The sequence below is a fragment of the Zalophus californianus genome, chromosome 9, assembly GCF_009762305.2.
Source record: "Zalophus californianus isolate mZalCal1 chromosome 9, mZalCal1.pri.v2, whole genome shotgun sequence".
NCBI lineage: Eukaryota > Metazoa > Chordata > Mammalia > Carnivora > Otariidae > Zalophus > Zalophus californianus.
The window spans coordinates 106,993,996-107,015,619 of record NC_045603.1 but is presented as its reverse complement, the minus strand read 5'-3'; the positions used below and the strand labels follow the sequence as shown (position 1 = coordinate 107,015,619).

At 33.7% G+C, this 21,624-nt stretch overlaps 1 pseudogene; it reads right to left on the bottom strand.

Annotated features, from left to right (window-relative positions):
- Positions 1 to 1,376: 1,376 nt before the first annotated feature.
- Positions 1,377 to 1,726, bottom strand: LOC113923495 (annotated as a pseudogene).
- Positions 1,727 to 21,624: the final 19,898 nt, after the last annotated feature.

Below are 21,624 nucleotides of genomic sequence, written 5' to 3'. Positions count from 1 at the left end.
GAGTGACCTGAAAATATGTAAAGTAATAGGAGATGAGGAACATTTAAAAAACTAAGTAACTCAACAGAAGCAATGAAGAACAAGTTGGATATCTCACCAAACCAAATAGGTAAACCAAACAGGTAGATCTGATAGCTATACCTCTATGCAACATTCACAATTATTTATTGTGTGCCAGGTGTGTGGTGGAAAAGACAGCATGGAGTTTAGAGTCTACAGGGTGAGCTGGACCCAGACTTTTGGGAAAAAGATAGTGATGGAAATTTTAAGAGAATAAACACAAATTTTGCTTCCATTTTCATGTTGCTAAATATAAGTGCAAATATGCTGAAAGATGAAATAACCAGTGGATAAAAATAGAAAATAGAACTTCCAAATCAGAGACCTCTGGAGTCAAACTATCCAATTCCATTTCCCAACTCCACCACTTGAAATACTCATCTTGAGTCGTCTGTGAGTATTTTTTCATCACTTCTTGCCTATTCAAAATGGGTATATTAATGGTACCAATTTGATGTTGCTTTAAATCTGTTAATATATGTTGAAATTTGGAGACTGTACCTATTTTATGGAAACCCTTTAATAAATGTTGGCTATCACTGTTCACAGTTATCATAAGGGGAAGAACAAATTGGGCAATGGTGTTTGGCACATGGGTGCTTAATAAATATTTTGCATGATCTAATGAATTAATATGGAAAAATACAAAAAAGTAAACAAAACATTTTAATAAAGAAAAACATGAGAAGACAAATAAAAAGCACAATTATTAAAATAAATGTAAGTAAAAATTACCCTATTGAAAAATTAAGGCTTTATATTAATAGAAAGAAAGTTCATATATATTCTATCTCTAAGACATCACTCTTCAAACAAAAGTGAAAGAACAATGTTGAAATGTAGGATAGATCATGATCTACAGTGCAAATGAAAACCACCAGAAAGCAGGTGACAATATCAACATCAAACAAAGAAGAATTCAAAGTAGACACATATTAAATATGAGAAAAAATGTTATTTTGAGATAGAAAATATGATTTAGAGTGAAGATGAGCAGAAATGTACCACTATGGGGGCGCCTGGGTGGCTCAGTCATTAAGCATCTGCCTTTGGCTCAGGTCATGATCCCAAGGTCCTGGGATCGAGCCCCACATCGGGCTCCCTGCTCCATGGGAAGCCTGCTTCTCTCTCTCCCACTCCCCCTGCTTGTGTTCCCTCTCTCTTAAGGGAAAACACTCGCAAATATAGTAATGTGATTCCTCATATTAGTGAGAAAAATACATGGCTGTGTAACTAATTAAAAACTAAACAGTTATAATTCAGCAACCATTTAAATACATTAGTTTCCCATCAACACACTAGACATTTAATGATAATTATATTGGCCATTTCCATTGGTTGGCAGGAGGCTCTTCTGCTAAAGGCTTCCATGGTTTCCACTGTATCATTTTTCTTGCCAGACCTAGTTCATTTCAGCCTGAAGAAGCACCTCTTCTAGGTAGCCACCCTGAACTTGGTCTTCTAATTTCTTAATATCTGGTTCTGGTTTAACTATACTTAGCTTCTCATTTCTAATCTGTTCTGTATACTTTCTATATACTGCATTTTTAGGAATTTGCTCAAGAATATCAAGAATCTTTGTGTACAATATTCTTAGCCTCTCGTGTGGACTTTCACATATAACCAATCCCACAAGGCCAGTGGTCTTCTTCAGCAAATCCACCATGACAGCCGTTCAGCATCCATTCTTATGAAATTTTTTAAAAGACCAAATCCATGGTAACTAGATATAGATATGTAATAAGATGTTTTATCTGAACCAAGAGCAATATGCTGAATGGAGGGTACACTCCAGGATGTTCTGTTAATAACAAGAACAAAATACCAATGCCTGCTTTCACCTCTACAATGAACAGTGTTCTGAAAGTCCTAACAAGTATAAAAAGAGAATACAAAGAAATAAGAATCCATTCACTTTGGAATGAACCTGCCATTAGTTACTATTTTTTTTTTAGTATTATAGAAAACATAAGATAATCAATTGCAAAATCCTTTGAACTAATAAAAATTTAAATAGGTGGCCACTTATTTAGTAAATATACCAAAACATAATAGCTTTCCTGTATACCAGTTAGAAAATACAATAGAAAAATAAACATTATATTCGCAATAGCAAATAATCTTTAAATTATTTAAGAATAAACTTAATAAAAGACATATAAGACATATGTAATTACGAAACTACACTGAATGTCATAGAATAAGAGCTGAATAAAAGAAGTGACATGCTATTTTCCTGTATGGTATGAATAAATAATTTAAATGTTAAATCTTTAAAAATTAATCTATAGATGTAATTCTAATACAAAACTCCTGGTATAGTTTAATTTTTGATAAAATCATACTTAATCTTGAAGAATAAATATGAAAGAATACGGTTAGGAAATTTTTGAAAAAACATAATAATTTGTCCTGTCACATATTAAAACATATTATAAGGGTATAACAAATAGCATTTTTCTAGAAGTAGATTAGACTACGAGCACCTGGGTGTTTGAGTCAGTTGAATGTTTGACTCTTGGTTTGAGCTCAGGTCATGATTTCCTGGGTCATGAGATCAAGCCCCACATTGGGTTCTGAACTTAACGAGGAGTTTGCTTGACGACTCTCCCCCTCTGTCCCAACCCTCCTCATGTGTATGCCCTCTCTCTCTTTCTCTCTCTCTCTAAAATAAATAAATAAATCTTAAAAAATTCTATTAAACTAAAACCAGACCATAATCTTAAAATAAATTAAGACAAGTATAGATAAAAATATAGTATATCAAGCCATAAGTATTATGGTATTAAAATACTATATTTTAAGCCATAACATTATAGCCCATCAAACCATTAAGTAAAAAGTGAACTATTTATTTAATGGTATTACAAAACAAGCTAACCATATTTTATGGGCAATATTTCATTGTTATGGCATACTTCAACTGTAACTAAATTAAAAACTGCCAAAAAATCCATAAAATACTTGATGCAAATTGGTGAATATATGAACAATTATCCTGTGGGGTCATGGCCAACTGTAAAACCAAAGGGAAATGTTCATAAATTGGCAAAAACCGTAACAACAAAAGCCTTAAATAAAAACAGGAGATAAAAAAAAATTTCAGAATGGCAGAAAACCACTATAAATGGTACTAGAAAACAAACCACAAATCTGAAAAAAAATTCTGGTGTCTATACGCAAATGACCAATTCAGATATGTAAACATTTCTTTCAAGTTGATAAGTAAAAAAAGAACATCTTAATGGAATATTGAGCAAAAGACATAGCATGGAATTAAAATTAATAAAATGGACAATAAATGAATAAAAAGATGTTTGGATTCAATAGTAAGCAAAGAAATGCAAATAAAACAAAACCAAAATAGTATTTTCCACCTATCATATTTTCAAAGACTAAAATAAATACTAATAGTATAATCAGGGTGTTGGAAAGTAGCCAAACTTCTTTTGTAAGTTAATAAAAACTTTCTAAAGAGCTATTTTAAAAAAGTATCATGCACCCTTTAATCCAGCAATTTCATTTTTAGTCATTTCTTCTAAGAAATAATACCCTCAAAATTCCAAATGATAGTAGGTTTATTATAGAGTAATTTATATATGTATTAAGTAATCATAAATAATCTAAGTGTTGAATAATAGCAACTTAGTAAATAAATTACCTTAAAGTTATACAATGATCTATTACATAGTCATACTAATTTAATATGATAAAAATATATCAATGGAGAGAGAGGAACAAGCACATTATAAATTAGGGTGCCTAATGTGGTCTCATTTTTATATGAAAATAGAAATCTCCCTCTCTCTCTCTGTAGGTATATATATATATATATATATATATATATATATGTATGTATGTTATAGGCTGAACTGTGTCCCCTCAAAATTCATATTTTGAAGTTCTAACCCGCAGAACCTCAGAATGTGAATATATTTGGGGATAGAAGCTTAAAAGAGATTATTACATTAAAATGAGGCTATTAGGGGGATCCAATCTGACTGATATTCTTGTAAGAGGAGGGAATTTGAACAGACAAAGCAACACAAGGATGCAGACATACACCGAAGAGGACACGTGAGGACACAATGAGAAGGCAGGCATTTGCAAGCCAAAGGAGGGACCTCAGAAAAACACAGACCGGCCTACACCTTACTCTTGGACTTCTAGTCTCTAGAACTTAGAGAAAATAAATTTCCATTGTTTAAGTCACCCAGTTATGATATTTTGTTAGGGTAGCCCTAGCAAACTAATGCTCTATGTTTGTGTGTGTGTGCGTCTGTGTGTGTGTTGTATATAAATATTATATATAAATTATAAGTATATTACATATACTATATATGTTTATGTAGAGACATATATAATGTTTTCATATATATACACATATATATGTATGTGTGTATATATATATATCATTTGATAGGCTAGAATAATATATCCCACAATGTCGATAGTGGTTATTTCTAGACATTAAATATGGTTTTGGGGCATATTTTTTCTAGATATTTATATTTAGTATTTGTTTTTATAAGAACAAAAGTAAAGCCACTTTAATTCACAAAAAAGCGCTCAGTACTCAACTGATTGTTTTTCTTTTATATTTAGTAGAGTGCCTTATGTACAAAAAGGCACAATAAAAATTGTTTTGATTAAAACAATTAAAGACTAAATTGTATGAATCGACAGGCTTTTGTTCAATGACTCTCAAAAGCACAATAAACCTTCATGGAGATACACTGTCTCAGATTCTATTCATATTCAGGTCTGTGTTTTCATGGTGTTCTGTCTCCTACCCTACCCAGGAGGCAAATGCATAGGACTCATATTTGATTATTAAGTATGTTTACTTCTATTTTTCTTTGAGAAGTTTCGGTTCCTTACTAGTTATAGTCTATTTTTAGGTTTGATTGGTATCATTTTAAATTTTTTTCTGACATTTGATTTGTCTTCTTTTTTCTGACATTTAATTTGTGTGTGTGTGCTTTTTGTTTTGGTTTGGTTTTTTGTTTTCCTTGACATTACATTTTGGTTAGGCTCTGTATGGATTTGGTGTAATGGCTCCCTGACATTCAGGTTTCTCTTCGTGTAGCTCACCATCTCCCTGTTTCCAGCTCTGAAACTACCATGGCATATTGACAAGTGAGAATGGATAGAGCCTCAGTGTCTGACATAGATAAAGCTATCAAAAAACACCCTGCAGGGGCAAGCCCCAGGTCCAAATAGGTCTTGTTAGATCTGTATAGACACTTTAGAGTTCCTCTTTCTGAACATACATTTAATCATTGTACAGATGCAAGCCATTTTCCCTTTGCCCCTAAACTCTGGATCCTGAGATCATAAATCTGTACCTCCTGCAGGCATGTATCTTTTATTAATGGAAACATCAAAATTCCAGTGTAGCTTTGGCAACTCAGTTTGCAGAGAATTATTAAGCTATTTTGAGTGCTCCAGAAAAGTAAGATGCATATCTGGTATTAAAAAATGTCATGCAGAGATGGAAATCTAATCAATCATATTTTGGATGAAGGAATAAATGGTCTTTGTGTTTTATGTTATTAGTGAAACTAGTTAATAAAAGTAAATCAGGTTTATGTGTGACAGAGACATTATCAATTAATAGCTCCTGGGTTTTCAGTACCTTGTATATAAAATAAAATAAAATAAATCCTTGTCTTTAGACCTAGAATCTTAAGTGTCACCAGACAGAAATGTATTTGCTCCCTTTTTGGCTCAATCATTTAAACTTTCTCAAAGATACATTAGATAAGTTAATGAAAGCAAGGTTGGTCATGGAAAAGGGGGAAATCATGTTTCTGTGACAGTGGAAAACAGAAAGCATACAACTAATGTCATTCATCTATTAATAACCATCACTGAAATTTGTGGATTCAAGGTGGCTACAACTGGAAAATTGAAATAGAAAGACCTCATGTTGGGAATGTGTGTTGCTTCTCATAGCCAAGCTTCTCAGGGGGTTGAGCTCAGTACTTCATCAAAGAAGGGAAGCTTTGCATGTAATGTATGTGATTGCAGGTATCGGTGTTCTGAAATTAGTATTTCCCAAAATACAATCTTAATTTAATTTTCCACAGCCTCTCTGGGGGATGGTTTTGCTGAGGTTACCATTTAGGTAGCTTCATGGTGCAACGTTTATGGGTTTGTGTTCAATGGCTTTGCTTATGCAGATCCTGCTGCACTGAACAGGGCACTGAACTTGCCCCGGTGTTGGCCAAACTAAGAAAAAAAATTCTGTTTTGTAAGGAAGTAAAATAATAGAGATTAAAAACTAAACTACTTTTATAGAGAACCTGAGAAATATGAAATGGAAGGTTTCAATGTGAAGTATAAAGGGGTTTTCTAAATGGAAACAATATTGATGAAAAGAATTCTGTTAGAAATATCCTAGGAAAGATATAGCTAAGAAATTTAAACTAGATTCTTTTATTAAATCTAGTTAATATTGAGGATTTAAAGGCAAAACTCTTGTACTAGTTATGACTAAAAGCTTATTATGTGCCTAAGACTAATTACCTGACATCGCACAGTTAATTAAGTGATGAAACCAGGTTTAAACTCGTTTAGCCTGAATCCAGAGCCTTGTTAACTACCACGTTGTATGATTCTTTTATTATGAAGTGGTGGGAGATAGAAAGCTCCTCAAGGCAGTGAATCATGAAAATATCCTCTGGTGTACTTAGAATCTCCTGTAGACCTCAGAGTGTCTTATAAAATTAAATTTTGGTCAAATATATAAATAGATATGTAATTATCACAGTTTAGTGTGATAACTAATTGTTGAACAATTAGTCAAGAGGAACACATTTTTACAATTTTAAAAAGGTAACCATAATCCATCCCCCTTTCTTTCTTCCTTCTTTCCTTTCCCTATATTTGATATTTGTTCACTTGCTATACAAAATTGAATTGTCCATTTCATCCAATGTCTCTAATTTTCTTTTTAAAAATTATTAGACTTTATTTTTTTAAGATAGTATTAGGTTTACAAAAAATTGAGCAAAAAGTACAGTGAGTTTCCCCATCACCTCTCCCCTTTGTCCCAGTTCCCCAATATTTAACATCTTGCACTGGTGTTGGTATATTTGTTATTATCTCTGAGCCAATACTGATACATTATTATTAACGAAAGTACATTATCTCCCTTCCCCTTGATTGTGGACTGGATGTAGTGATTCGCTTCTAAAGAGTAGAGTGTGGTAGAATTAATTGTATGTGACTTCCAAGATTGGGTTATAAAAGGCATTATAGCTTCCTCCATGTTCATTCTCTTGCTCTGGGGGAAGCCAACTGCCCATGTAACAAGGACAACATGTCAAGAAGTCCTATGGAGAGATTCACGTGGCAAGGAACTGAGACCTCCTGCCAATAGCCATGTGAATGAGCTATCTTGGAAGTAGACCCTCCAGCCCTGATTAGCCCTCTGATGACTGCAGCTCTGGCAAACATTTTGAAAGCAACCTTATGAGAAATGCCGAGCCAGGCCACTTAGCTAAGCTGCTCCCAAATTCATAACTCACAGAAGCTATATAACATAATAAATGTCCATTGTTATGTAAGCTTTGGGTTGCAGCATAATTTGTCTCACTGTAATAGATAACTGATACCCAAGGAGATATGATTTGTCAAAAAGTTTCTCCCAACTCTTGAGGTATCATAGGAAAGGGGGAAAATTGGAAGAAAACAAGAAAGTAAGGTCTACAGCATATTGAAACATGGAAAGAAATGGAGCAATGGAAGCAGAAACCTTGGGCTCAAATTGAAATCATGTCAAAAGATTTTAAGAAATAGTAACACTGATATTCTAGGAAAAATACTGTCATTTTAGGATATGATATTTTAAAAATTTAAGAGTCATTTTCCTTGCAAACACTTCTGGTGTTTAGATTACCTAGTGAATCCATTAATCCATCAAATTTCCCAAGCCAGAAATCTGGAGTCTAGTAGATTGTGTTCTTTAACTTGCACTCTTTTGCTAACTGGAAACCAAGGGCTGTTGTTTTCAGAACTTCATTAATTTAAAAAATCTGCCTCCTCTTTCCTTAATTCTGCCACTGCTTATTTCCAGCACCCATTGCTTACAGCTTACAATTCTTCAGTCCCTTCCTGACTACCTCAATGTATTCTTCATAGTTCTATCAAAGTAATCTTTCTAGCATGCAAATATAATCTTATCACTCATCTATCCTGATGAAGTTCAAACTCATTAACTCCACATAGAGACTCCATGATCTGGCTTCAGACTACCTCTTAAATTTCTTTTCCTGAACTCACATTCTTCTCTCTCCTTTTTAAAGATTTATTTATTTCAGAGAGAGAGAGAGAGAGCGAGTGCGTGCCTGAGTGGGAGGGGCAGAGGGAGAGAGAGAAAAAAATCTAAGGCAGACTTTGAACTAAACATGGAGCTGGATGCAGGGCTCAATCTCACCACCATGAGATCACATTATGAGCCAAAACCAAGAGTCAGACATTTAACCGACTGTGACACCCAGGTTCCCCTCACATTCTCTCTTAATACAATGTTGTTTCATACCTCTTTACTTCCCTATAGGTGCAAACCTGAGCTCTGGTACTTACTTGTGTGGATGTGTGGACTTATTCCTTCTTTATTTAAGTCTCAGAAACCTCATCTATAAAGGAAGAGCAATCATAGGATATGATCAATAGAGTTGCTTTGATGATTGTAATATAATACATGTAAAGTACTTGGGTGGGTGTCTGATGCATAATAAATCGTATTACCTCCATAAGCTCTTCCCTCTGCCTCCATTCTTCTTCCTTCCTTCCTTCCTTTTTCTTTCTTCCTTCCTTCCTTTCTTTCTTTCTTTCTTTCTTTCTTTCTTTCTTTCTTTCTTTTCTTTCTTTCTTTCTTTCTTTCTTTTCTTCTTTCTTTCTTTCTTTCTTCCTTCCTTCCTTTCTTTCTTCCTTCCTTCCTTTCTTTCTTTCTTCTTTCTTTCTTTCTTTCTTTCTTTCTTTCTTTCTTTCTTTCTTTCTTTCTTTCTTTCTTTCTTTCTTTCTTTCTTCTTTCTCTCTCTCTCTCTCTTTCTTTCTTTCAAGATTTATTTATTTGAGAGAGAAAGAGAATACAGGGGGCAGGGCAAAGGGAGAGGGAGAGAGAGTCTCAAGAAGACTTTGTGCTGAATGTGGACCCTGACGTGGGGCTTGAGATCATGACCCCCCACTGAAACCAAGAGTCCGGCACTCAACCAACAGTGCCACCCAGGCACCTCTACATCCCCTCTTCTTTGCCTAGCTGGCTCCTATTCTCTTTTCAGATTTAATTAAGATGTTAACACCTTGGGAAGTTTTCATTCAGCCAGGTTGATTTTGATGCTTTCTTTTTGTGTTTCTACAGACCCATTGCCATGGTAATAATCTACCTTTTTTAAATTGTTGCTTTATTTGTCAAACTCAATCTCTCTAAACTTAGTTCTTTATTATATATTTACTACCTCTGCCCATAGTATATTTAGGGAAAAGATTTATTAAATAAATGAATGTGTTCAGGATAACCAAACAAAACTGAAAACTGTCTACATCTAGAGCTTAATTTAATTGTACTTTTGTTTTCTCAAGGTAGATGAACATCAGTGAATACTCACCAAAATTATACAAAACTTCTAATGTAGTATAAGGCTTCATAGTAACTATTATTAATTTACCCTGAATGAGATATCTCATTTAACAAATCCTTCAAACAAATAAACAGACAAATCAGGATATCAGGAGTTCAAACTTGAAAGAAATTAACTAATAAACAAGTATAAAGCTTTTTCTGCTGTTTATGCACCATAATATTAAACAGTGTAATATGTTAATTTACCCATAATAGAAATGACATTATCATGTATAATATGTATCAAAACTATGGATAAAACCTTAAGAGTTTAATTTTATATAGTATGATTATACATGTTATATTTTTTGAAATGTATTTAAAATTACAAAGCTAAATCTTCTTCAAGCAATCTATTACATATAACTCCCTATTACATATATTTATATGCAACTCAAATCTACCTCCTCCATAAATGCTTGTACCTGTTAGTATCCAAATATATTGTAGTGATGTAGTGATGTGCCACTCAGACCTCCTGCAGAACTAAAACACTCATTCCCTTAGCTATCAGATCTCTAGGAATTGCCTTTGACAGAAAAAGGACCACCTTTCTGAAGGTCATGCCCACTCACATGGCCTCTATCTAGGCCTTTGTTTGTGACTGCAATGCTACCCAGTTCTGCTAATCTCCTGTGGCATCCTTCCCTTCCCCCACAGCTATTAATCCCAAAAGCTTTTCCTAATAAACTTCTTGCATGCTAATCCCTGTCTGGATATTGTCTTTGTGAGCAGCTTTCACTGTAACATTTCTTAAATCTTCAAATCATTCTTATGATTGAATTTTCATAACAACATATTTGACTTTTGATATCACACAAGCACTTATTTAAGAACACATTCCATCACTCATACAGTCATTCACTCATTCATCTAATTTATTAATTTGCTAATTCATCTCTTCTTTGGTGACATTTCTAATAGTATTTACAAAAACCATGTAGTACTACTTGGTGAAAATCAGAATTGCCCTGCTTCATTCATTCTGAGATGAATTCTTTTTCTTTCTCTTTTTTCTCATTGTACCATCTCTGTAACATCTTGATAGAGTAGGCAGTTAACTAGATATAGGTAGGGAACAAATGCTTTCTGATTATTAAAAAGGGCAGAAGCCAAGTTCCAAACAGTCCAGAAAGACCCTGGGGGGATATTCATGTGTTCTTCCCTATAACTGCTGCCCTACAGTAACCTATAACTTCATTATAATACATTTACATTGAGGTTTTGACCATTTCCCCCATCCCTGCAGGGGAGGCCTGCCATGACAGTTTCAACAAGGACCACATAGGGCCAAAAACTTCCCCTCCTGACCCATAGAAGGAGTCCCTTAGATGACTGGTCTCAGTCAGAGACCACTGTAGCTATGACCCATAACCCATGCAAGTATAAAAAACAAAACAACCCTGACCTCTGGCACAGTTGCCACCTCTGGGCCACTTGCTCTCCCATCTTGAGAATATACTTTTTTTTAAATTGCTATTAAACTCTTGCTTACTTGAGAGTTTGGCCCTTAATTCTTTCTTGGCTGAACTTAAGAACCAAGGTTGGTGCTGAGGCAAGGGAAGGACCTGCCTATGACAATCATACTATCTCTGTTCACCAGACAAATTCATATGGTAGTTGTGAAAGTATAAACTTGGTTATTGTTGTTGATGACTGACAGAACAATCGAAACCTCCTAACAATTTAATTGATGTATCATTTAAAGACTATTGGAAGTTATGTGAATCCTAATTGTTGAATATATACCTTTGGTGATATTTTTGGATAAGATCAAGAAATTACCTGTGTCAAAACTTGAAGCATGGTTTCTACCTCCTAACATAATGATTGATTTACACAGAGGATATTAATGAATACTAAAACTATTATGCAATAGATTGCTGAGGGAATGGAATATTGACAATGTCTTGGAGTACTTCTCAATAGATACTTACTAGTTTTTAAGGGAAATGTTACCTTTATAATGAGATTGTAGTAGCCACCTGATTAACCAAGTAATTAAGCTTAGCAATACTAATAGTGGAATAAAGTTACACTATTTGCCTCCTGATGCGATGTAATTAGACATATATAACATCACCTATGTAGCATTTTATCAAAAATGTTTAACCTGAATATAATCATGAGGAAATTTTCAGGCAAATCCATAATGTGGGGTATTCTACAAGACAAGCCTGGACTTTCCAACAAAGTTAATGACATATACAAACCACACACAGATACACACACACACAAACACAAAAACGCACACTGTGAGAAACTATACCAGAATAGAAGAAACTTAGAGATGTAATAACCAACTTGATTGAACTTTGGATCAGGAGAACAGACAGCTACCATCTTGGGACAATCAGGGAAACTTAAATATGGATTGAATGTATTACTGATTTAATGTGAAATTTTTTTGATAAGATAATGATATTGTGGTTATTTCGGATAATGTTCTTCTCATAGGAGAGGCACACTAAAATATTTGAGTGACATGTCATGATGTCTATAACTTATTTTCAGATGGTCTGTCAAAGTCCAAATTGGGAGAGAAAGATAAAGCAGCTGTGTAATATATACAATATATCAGGGTTTACAGGTATTCATTGTATAATTTTTCAACTTTCCTGTAGGCTTGATAATTTTCAACATATAAAAAGCTGGAAAAATAATGCTGTATATGTAGAACTTACACATAGATACACACATACATATTTACAGAACAGGTGTTGGCACTTGGAAAAAATTCTTGGAGACAAGAATGGAGTACTCCCAAGAAATATTGCATCATCAGTGCTTTTCATGATATGGAGGTTGATACTGCGTGCAAAGTTGTAGACTTTAACACCTCCTAATCAGACTAGGAAGTAAAGAATTTTAAAGAATACTTTCACCAATTTATCTTGTTTACATTTTCATTTTTATGTATGCTTGAGTGTTATATGATAAACATGATGTCTAAATAATCCTAGAATTTTTTAATAAAATAAAAGTAAAAAAACAAAATAAAATAAATTATAAAGGAATGAGAGAGCATTTTCAGTAGTTTAATTGGCAGAGTTATTTCCTAATGATATAGAAAATAATGGTGTGTCTTATAGTTAGTTGATGACATTTTAAATTGGATAAAATATGCTCAAAGAATTGGAACATGTAATTCTTCTCAAATAATATTGGTGAAGGGTATAGTGACCTCATGAATGCCAAAATAACAAAATATTTTGCAGAAATGGTGATGTTAGTCTAAATAATAATATCAACACATCAACACATCAATTGCCAAATTTTGATTAAATTTTGTGCCAGAGATTATCTATACATAATGGAAATTGTGATTCTTTGAATGAGGAGAAACAATTTCCAGAAGCAAAACAATAAAACAGAGAGAAAGCCATAATAACAACCATAGCCTGCCATTTCTAATATTTAACATTTTACTGTAAACATTATAAAACATGCGCATTTGTGGAAAGAAGAGAACAATTAAACTCCAACTTCATCATCCAGCTTTGATAATCACTAAGATTTGTCCAATGTCCACTATCTCTTTTGAAATGACCCAAGAAAATGATTTATTTATAGATAGGGTTCAAAGACTTCTCAAAGTTTCTTCTGGATCTATGATTTTTAAATTTGTTGCCTTAGTGGACATTGAATGAATATACATTCACAATAAATACATAAATATATATGTCTATATGTATATATGCCTATGCAGATATATAGATATAGATATGTCGGTAAAAACACACACATGCCTATATACACACACACACACACACACACACACACACACACACACATATATATGTTTGCATTTATGTTCTGTGGGTCCTATTTTATTGTGAGGAGCTGAAGAATGGAGGTGATTTGCTCTAGGGAATTCCATTTATTTAAGCTAGATTTAGAATTACAACCATTTTTAACTTTCATCCTTGAATTTCCTGAAATAAAAAGCAATGAAGATAATTCAGAGAAAAATCATAGTAAATAAGAAAATGATTAAAATAAACATATAAAAAATGGAAGCTTCTGTCAAGAAATAGTTTGAAAATCTGAAATAAGCACAGGTTATTATTCCTTGCTTGAGAATTTAAAATCCTGTTGAATAAAGTTACATATGGCTGAGGACATTTTACTCTGAGCTGATTTACCAGGTTTCTCATATCACCCACACTCCTAATACTTAATACATTTTCTTCTTACTCCAGTTACAGAGATCCTATAAATTAAATTCTGGTTATCTAGATTTTTAATTCTTGCCATATATATTATTTTCACTTTTGCTTTGTATACTATGTTCTATTCGGTGAATATGCATTCTTCTGTCTCTAAGGAATTATTGATTCGGATGTAGCTGAATCTCTCCAATGTGAGGCAGTTTGAAAATGCTATTTTTATTCAGATTAAAGAATTTGGAATTCAACAAGTCAATAGCATATGGAGGATGTCAGGCTGATTCACTCCCTAAGTAGTCTTTTCAGATACCCTAGGGTATGGGATAAACTATGTATAGATTATTCAGGTCTGACTGCACAGCATTCTATTTTAATTCCATTTTATGTTAATAGCTATGCAGAATGTCTAAGGACAGCAAATCAATTGAACTACAAGGGATGTATTGAATCATTGATTTGAACACAGCATAGTGCCTTGCAAGATATAAAATATTGATTAAAACAAACTAAAGCAGTTTTTTCTACTTTCTTCATTTAAAGTTATCTAATATTTTGATTTTACTAGTTAGATGGAGATATGCAAAAATTATGATATATATATGAGACTATTTCGAGGCTTCTTCAATGCTCATCAGTAAGAACCTATGAGACTTTTATTAATATTCCAAACTTTTTCTGAATATTCAACTTTATACTGATGAGTTGTACAGAGAGAATTTACCTATTGATATTTATTTGGCTCTGAGTCTTGGCACAGAGTGGGGTTCTGTTAAAGTTATGCTAAAAAACAATTTTTTAAAAACTCAGAATCATTTCTAAGTGACAGTTTTCTTAACAGTTTCACAATGTAATGAAAGAGACTGATTATTAACAATCTCACATATTAGTGGAGATGCACATCTATAAAATGTGCAGTTTTAAAATTAAATTGAAATCTTGAAAATAAGCAGATACCATCAAAATAATTCCAAGTGTTCTAGAAAAGTTGGACAAAGGTTAAGTCCCCCAAAACATTTCAGAAATGATAGTTTCCTCTTGGTCCAATTAGGGAACCTGAATGTCATTATGTTGTTGCAGTTCTCTGGAGCCTAATTGCACATAAAATCTCCCTTCAAATCATAACACATGTGCTATTTCTAAGTTTCTATCTTAAACAAAAGACGAATTATTAAAATGTGGTGAGATTTCATGCAGAATTGGCAGTCAATTTAGAAGGCAATAATTTAACACTTGCACCGTGAAATTAAAATTTACCTCCACTCAATGTAATCCCACTGACCAGCAGTAGGCAGTTGTATTTTTATTTTATTTTACTTTTATGAGAGCAGAGAGATTTAATTACTTCAGTTTAAACAGAATGGCCTACCACTGCCTGTTGACAGGGCCTCTGGTGCAGGCAAATTATGGCAGATAATGTTACTGTTCCAACGAGCTTCCTAAGGGGCGCCCTGTCTCCCCGCTCTGAGTTGAGCTAAATAAAAGGCCCTGGATGCAGTGGCTCAGGATCCTTCTTTAGCAAAAAGTCACCTTTTTGCTAAAAAGAAGGATGCTTTGTGGATCAGATTTGCTGCTCAGCTCTGCTGTCCCTGTAATCTCATGCTTTTTCACTTTTGTAAATTCTTGCTTTTGAGGACAAAATTTTGTTCCTTTTCTTTGTATGTACAGTATAATAAGAGTAAAGTATAATTTCTTCTTAGTTGGGACATTTGGGCAGTTAAATATACATTTTTTTTTGTTATAGGAAACAACTCATAGCTTAGCTTTATTTAGGGTAGGAATGGTCAAACTCCCTCCTCCTAAACAAACAAACAGATTTATAACAGTGTATTTTAAATAAACTTTCTCTCCCAGTAACTATTCCTGGGGCAGTGAATACTGTCTAATTCCCAGCTAAACGATGAGTTCAGATTATATTCTTGTTGGATTGATGTAAAATTCAGATTAATATGCCTGAGCAGAAAATATGGAAAGAATTATGCTGACTATAAGCATTCACTACACAACCACGCATTTTTTAAAAAGCTTAAAAGTGTATAGAATGCATATCATTATGTATTTATAATTTAAAAGCATGATATTGTTATAGAAAAATACAGATGAGGGATTTTGTGTCTCTCTGAGGTAGTAACATCTCACTGCTTCTTAACTAGTCAGCTGTTTAAAAGGTAGCCCTAGGCCTAGCTTCCTGCGTGTGTGACCCAGGCAGTTAACAGGGCCTAGCACTATAGAAGGCCCTCATGCTTGGTTTACTGCTCTGCTGTCCCTGTCTTGAAATTCTTAACAATTTTTGAATAAGGGGTCCTTCATTTTCATTTTGCACTGGGGCCTGCAAACTCTATAGTTTGAGGCTGGATATCCCTAATTGTAAATAAGCTAATGCTGTACTTCACAGGCTTAATTTTTCCCTTCTCCTTCCAAGTGTGTTCTATGGTTCTTGTCTGGGTTATGAGGTTTAGCCTATTTTTACCTTTCTGCACTGCTTCTTATGTTCCATTTTCATGGTGTTTAGATTATAGCAGACACGAACTTCCTGTGTCTCAGCCGGCCATGAATCAGGCTGGGAGCTGGGACTACAAGGCTGTCAGGGGAGCTGCCTGGTTCCAGCTTTAAAATAACAAGTGCTTGACAGCTTAGTTTACATAACTGCAAAATTGTGGCTATATTCTAAAACGCAGTTACATGTGACATAATAACTAGGGACTTAATTTATTTAGACTTTTTCCTTGCAATATAATTTCCAATAAATAAATCTCCCAGGGGCAGGAAGACATGGCATTTCACAATGCTCACCTTTTCCTCCCTGAGTTTGGGCCTGTTTTCCTTTCTTGGTAGTTAAAAAAACTAACACTACACCTCATAATTTTACATTTACCCTACTTGCAACAGCTTATGTGCAGGGCTTATGAGAATGTATGGAGTGCTCATGGACTGTGTTAGAACAAGTTTCATTTCATTTTTAATGTGGGGTATTTTTTTTTCATTTTTTCCCAATATTTTTTTCTAACTATCCAAAACAACATTGATGATAATCTGCCAGAGTGTAATAAAAATTAGAATTTTTCTTTAAAGCACTATAACAATGTGCGGAAAATTAGGTTTCATTTGTACATGCATGTTTTCCAGTTATTTTAAAAAATAAAGGTTTCAGTTAAAATGTTTAAATGAAAAGTTAGGAAGGTGAAAGTAAATACTGGAAAACATCCCCTTCCCTCCTGAGGAAAGAACAGTCATTGTCTTGTTATTATTTAATATTTATATAAGGGCAGAGACATCTAGGGCCAAGTACAATGGATGAAATTGTGCCAAAGATGAACACAATCCCTGCCTTGAGGTGCTTTCTGCCTAGGGCTGGGTCAAGAGTGCATTCAAGGGAAGGAAGTGAGCTGAAGAATCTAGAATTCCACTGAGTGGTGAGTGCCAAGCCACCTGTGGGCTTTGAACAATGGCTTTGGATGGGAAATGTTGGAGAATTTCTTCTGAAATGTAGAAAAGCGCATAGTAAGACTTGAAGGTTAACAATTGTTATAAGTATATGTACCTATGAACAAGTAGACATGCATGAATTTATTGTTAATGTTTGACAAGTGCTGATTATTAAGGTAGGAAATTCTTAGGACATTGAAAGAAAAATTTTGTGGATAATCATTAAGATCTTGAGCAGAAACCTAACCACAGCTGGCTTCAGTAGATCAGACTGCATGCAGTTCCGTCTGAGTGGTCAGAGTAGACATCAGTGAATTCTCTCAGGGCCAGAATTTCTCTATGAAAGAGACCTCTGAAGAGTTCACTCTTCTTCTCAAATTATAACCTTGAAGATTCTATGTGAAATGCACTGTGTTAGACTAATTAAAATTTGCTTTTTGTTATCTCTGTATTTATAACTGCTTAACTTATATAGTGAATGAAAATTTTGGTGGTGAAAAGAGGAATAAAGGCATATAAGGATAGTTTAAATTTTTTTGTGTGCAGCTCCTTTCATGTGTATTTAGTTTTCATTGGAAATACTCATAATCATTCAGTATAAGATGCCTTATAAAGCAGAACCATATAGTAAGTAAATGGTAGAAAAAAGTAAGACAATAGTTTTTGGATGGATAATTGTGTCTATGAAAGAAAATTAAAAAGTAATATAGGAAGAGCAATAAATTCCACTCTTCAATCAAACAAGGTTTGGATACTTGGCAACTCAGTAGATTCTTAAAGAGTCATCTTAAGTGAGAGTCCCTTCACTACTGGTTTTTAGTCCAAAAAGTATCCATTATTCCTATTTTGGGAGTAAAACAACCTCTTCTCACAACTTCACTAAGTTTGCCTCTTTTCAAGGTGTTCCATCTTTTCTCCTCCACTTGATTTTCTCTCTTGCATAGTACATAAAACCAGTATATGTTGGTTCTGGGTATATAAGAAATAGTGAAAAAAAAGAGATACAGGTAGAATAGAGAGCCCAGAAACAAATTGTCACATTTATGGTCAAATAATTTTCAATGAGGGTACCAAGACCATTTGATGAGGAAAGGCCAGTCTTTTCAATAAATGATACTGGGAAAAATGATAGATACATACAAAAGGATGAAGTTGGACTATTACCTTGCATTATATAGAAAATAACTCAAAATGAATTTAAAAATTTAACTATAACAACAAAAAATTATAAAACTCTTGGAAGAAATCATAGGAGAAAATCTTCATAACATTGGATTTGGCAGTGATTTCTTGGATCTGACACCAAAAAATAGGAAATAAAAGAAAAACTAGTTAAGTGTTGGACTGCATCAAAATTAAAAATTTTGTGCATTAAAGGCCACTATCAATAGGGTGAAAAGATATCCTACAGCATGAGGAAGGTATTTGCAAATCACATGTCTGATATGATCTAAAAATCTAGAATATAGAAAGTACTGCTACAGCTCAACAAGAAAAAAATAAAAACAAATAACCCAACTACAAAGTGAGCAAAAGACCTGAATAGACAGTTTTCTAAAGAAGATATACAAATGGTCAATGAGTACATGAAAAGATACTCAAACCACTAGCCAGAAAGAAAATGCAAAGCAAACCCAAAATGAGAACCTTCATATCCTTAAAACTGGCTATTATAAGAAAAGAATGGGAAGTAAAAAATGTGTTAGAAGGATGTGGAAAAATTGGGATATCTGTGCATTGCTGTAGGAGTGTAAAATGGTGCAGCCATTGTAGAAAACAGTATGGCATTTCCTCAAAAAATTAAACATAGAATTACCATAACACTATCAATTCTAGTCCTAGGTATATATTCAAAATAATTGGAAAGCAGAAACTCTAACATAAACTTGTACACCAATGTTCATAGCAGCTTTATTTACAATAGCCAAAATGAAGAAACAACACAAATGTCCATCCACAGATGAATGAATAAACAAAATGTGGTATATGCATACCATAAAATATTATTCAGCTCTAAAGATGAATAAATTTTGATACATGCTACAACATGAATGAACCTTCAAGACATATGCTAAGTGAAATAAGGCAGACAAAAAAAGGACAAATACTATATGATCTGACTTACCTGAAATACCTAGAATAGGCAAATTCATAGTATTAAACTAGGATAGTGGTTGCCAGGGGCTAGAGGAATGGAAAGTTATTGTTTAATGAGTAAAGAATTTCATTTTGGGATGATGAAAAACTTCTGGAAAAGGATAGTGGTGATGATCACATAACATTGTGAATGCACTTAATGTCACCAGATTGCATACTTAAAAGTGGTTAAAATGGTATAAAAAGGGTTAAAAAAATGAAAAGAATACATAGGAAATTTTCTTGGAGACATACTTCTTTTTTCTTGCTCTGGCAGGTAATGTTTATCTATCCACTTTTTATTGTTGTGAGTAGGAAATTGGAGCTGCATGTTGACCATGAGACTATGCTACCTGCTGTAACCATATTGACCTTACTGAATAACTCATCAATCAATAACCTACATTAAAAATCAAGTGAGTTCAGTTAAATAATTAATTTGTACATTTAGACATAGTGTGCAGATCTTGACTGCAGTTTTAGGACCATTAAGTCTAAATATCTCCTAAAACTTAACAGTATGTTACCATTAGCTCCTTATCAAAATTGGTGAAATAATAATATCTTAGGCAAAATATCGTGTAGACATAGTAAAGAGGGATGTATATATGAAGTGATTTGATTTTACATATATGCATGTCATGTTTCCCCCACTAGACTGTAACAGTCCTGAGGGGCATATGGAAACATTTTGGATCCCTTACAAACCTCAGCACAAAGCTTGGAATTATTAAATATTCCATTCATCTTCCCACCATTTACCAAATAATTTTTCTGCTCAAGGTGTTGGTGAAGGCTAGGGAAACAAAAATGAAAAAGCAGAAAACAAAACAAACAGAAACCAAAATTCATTGTTTTACTGGCAGTCCTACTGGTGGTAGATGAGCAAAAGGTGCTACAGGAGAGCTCAGTTCAATACAGAATATTTTGATAATAGTTTTCTTGGGGGATATAATATCCACACAAGGCCAGTTAGAGTAGCCAGACAAGTGAATTCAATGAAAGGGAGCCACAGAAAAGTTATGATTACCCAGGCCCAGGGGAGAAGCCAGCTTGAGAGCTGGGACTACAACACCTTGCCTCCAGATTTCTGTTTTCTACTACTGAGGATTCATCAAAAGTGTATTTTGGATAATACACTTTTTATAGAGACAAAATAGGATGATGTATTGAATGGAGCACTGGGTGTTATATGCAAACAATGAATCATGGAACACTACATCAAAAACTAATGATGTAATGTATGGTGACTAACATAACATAATAAAATAAAATTAAAAAGCAAAAATAAGGAAACAAAACAGAATGATGGGTCTTAAAGAATCATTCATTGTGACAGTGCTTTCTCTACTTTTTTCAGTCCATAAAGTAACCACTGATCTTACTCTACCGACTTTGCTAGGTCTCATCTAGTGATGAAACATAATTACTAAACATATATTACGTATAAAAAGTGTTATAAAACTTACCTTCAAAAGTCACTAATTAAACTTGAGAACAGAATATGCCTTTTACCTTTCCTATACCCTATTTGATTCCTACTTTATATGTGTTTTTTATGTCCTACAGTTCCAGCTGGTTGCATGTGACAAACAGAGTGTGGGGAGAGGAAGGGACGTAAAGGCAAACAATTAAGGATGAACTAACAAGTCAGAAGATTGGTGAGTTGTATGTGATTTATAATTACCCTTTTCCCCCAGGGCTTTAATGATTTAGGTTATGTTTCTTCTTCACTAATTCTTTTATCACTAAATATTTACCAAATGAATTTTTCTCTAGAGAGGAAAAGACCAGTCGTTTGCTGGACATGAGTGAAGGCTTCATTTAACAACACACAGATACATTCACACATTGTTCCATAATTTTGGGTATTATAACATATATAAGTTACTCTTATATAAGTAACTTAAAGCAATTTAAAGTATGGATGCACTCAGATGAAAGTTTTAGATAGGGTGTGATATATTTATAAATGCTGGATTTCAAGATGGATGTGGAATTTAGATGTCAGTCTGAAGAAGCTATTTGGTTTGAAAAGAAATAGAACTGAACTGACAAAAGTGATATCCTATATGAATAGAATAAGGACACCAAATATGGCTTCTGGCATAAAACATCATGGGTCTAGGGTGCCTGGGGTGGTTCAGTTGGCTAAGCATCTGACTCCTTTTTTTGGCTCAGGTCATTATCTCAGGGTTGTGAGTT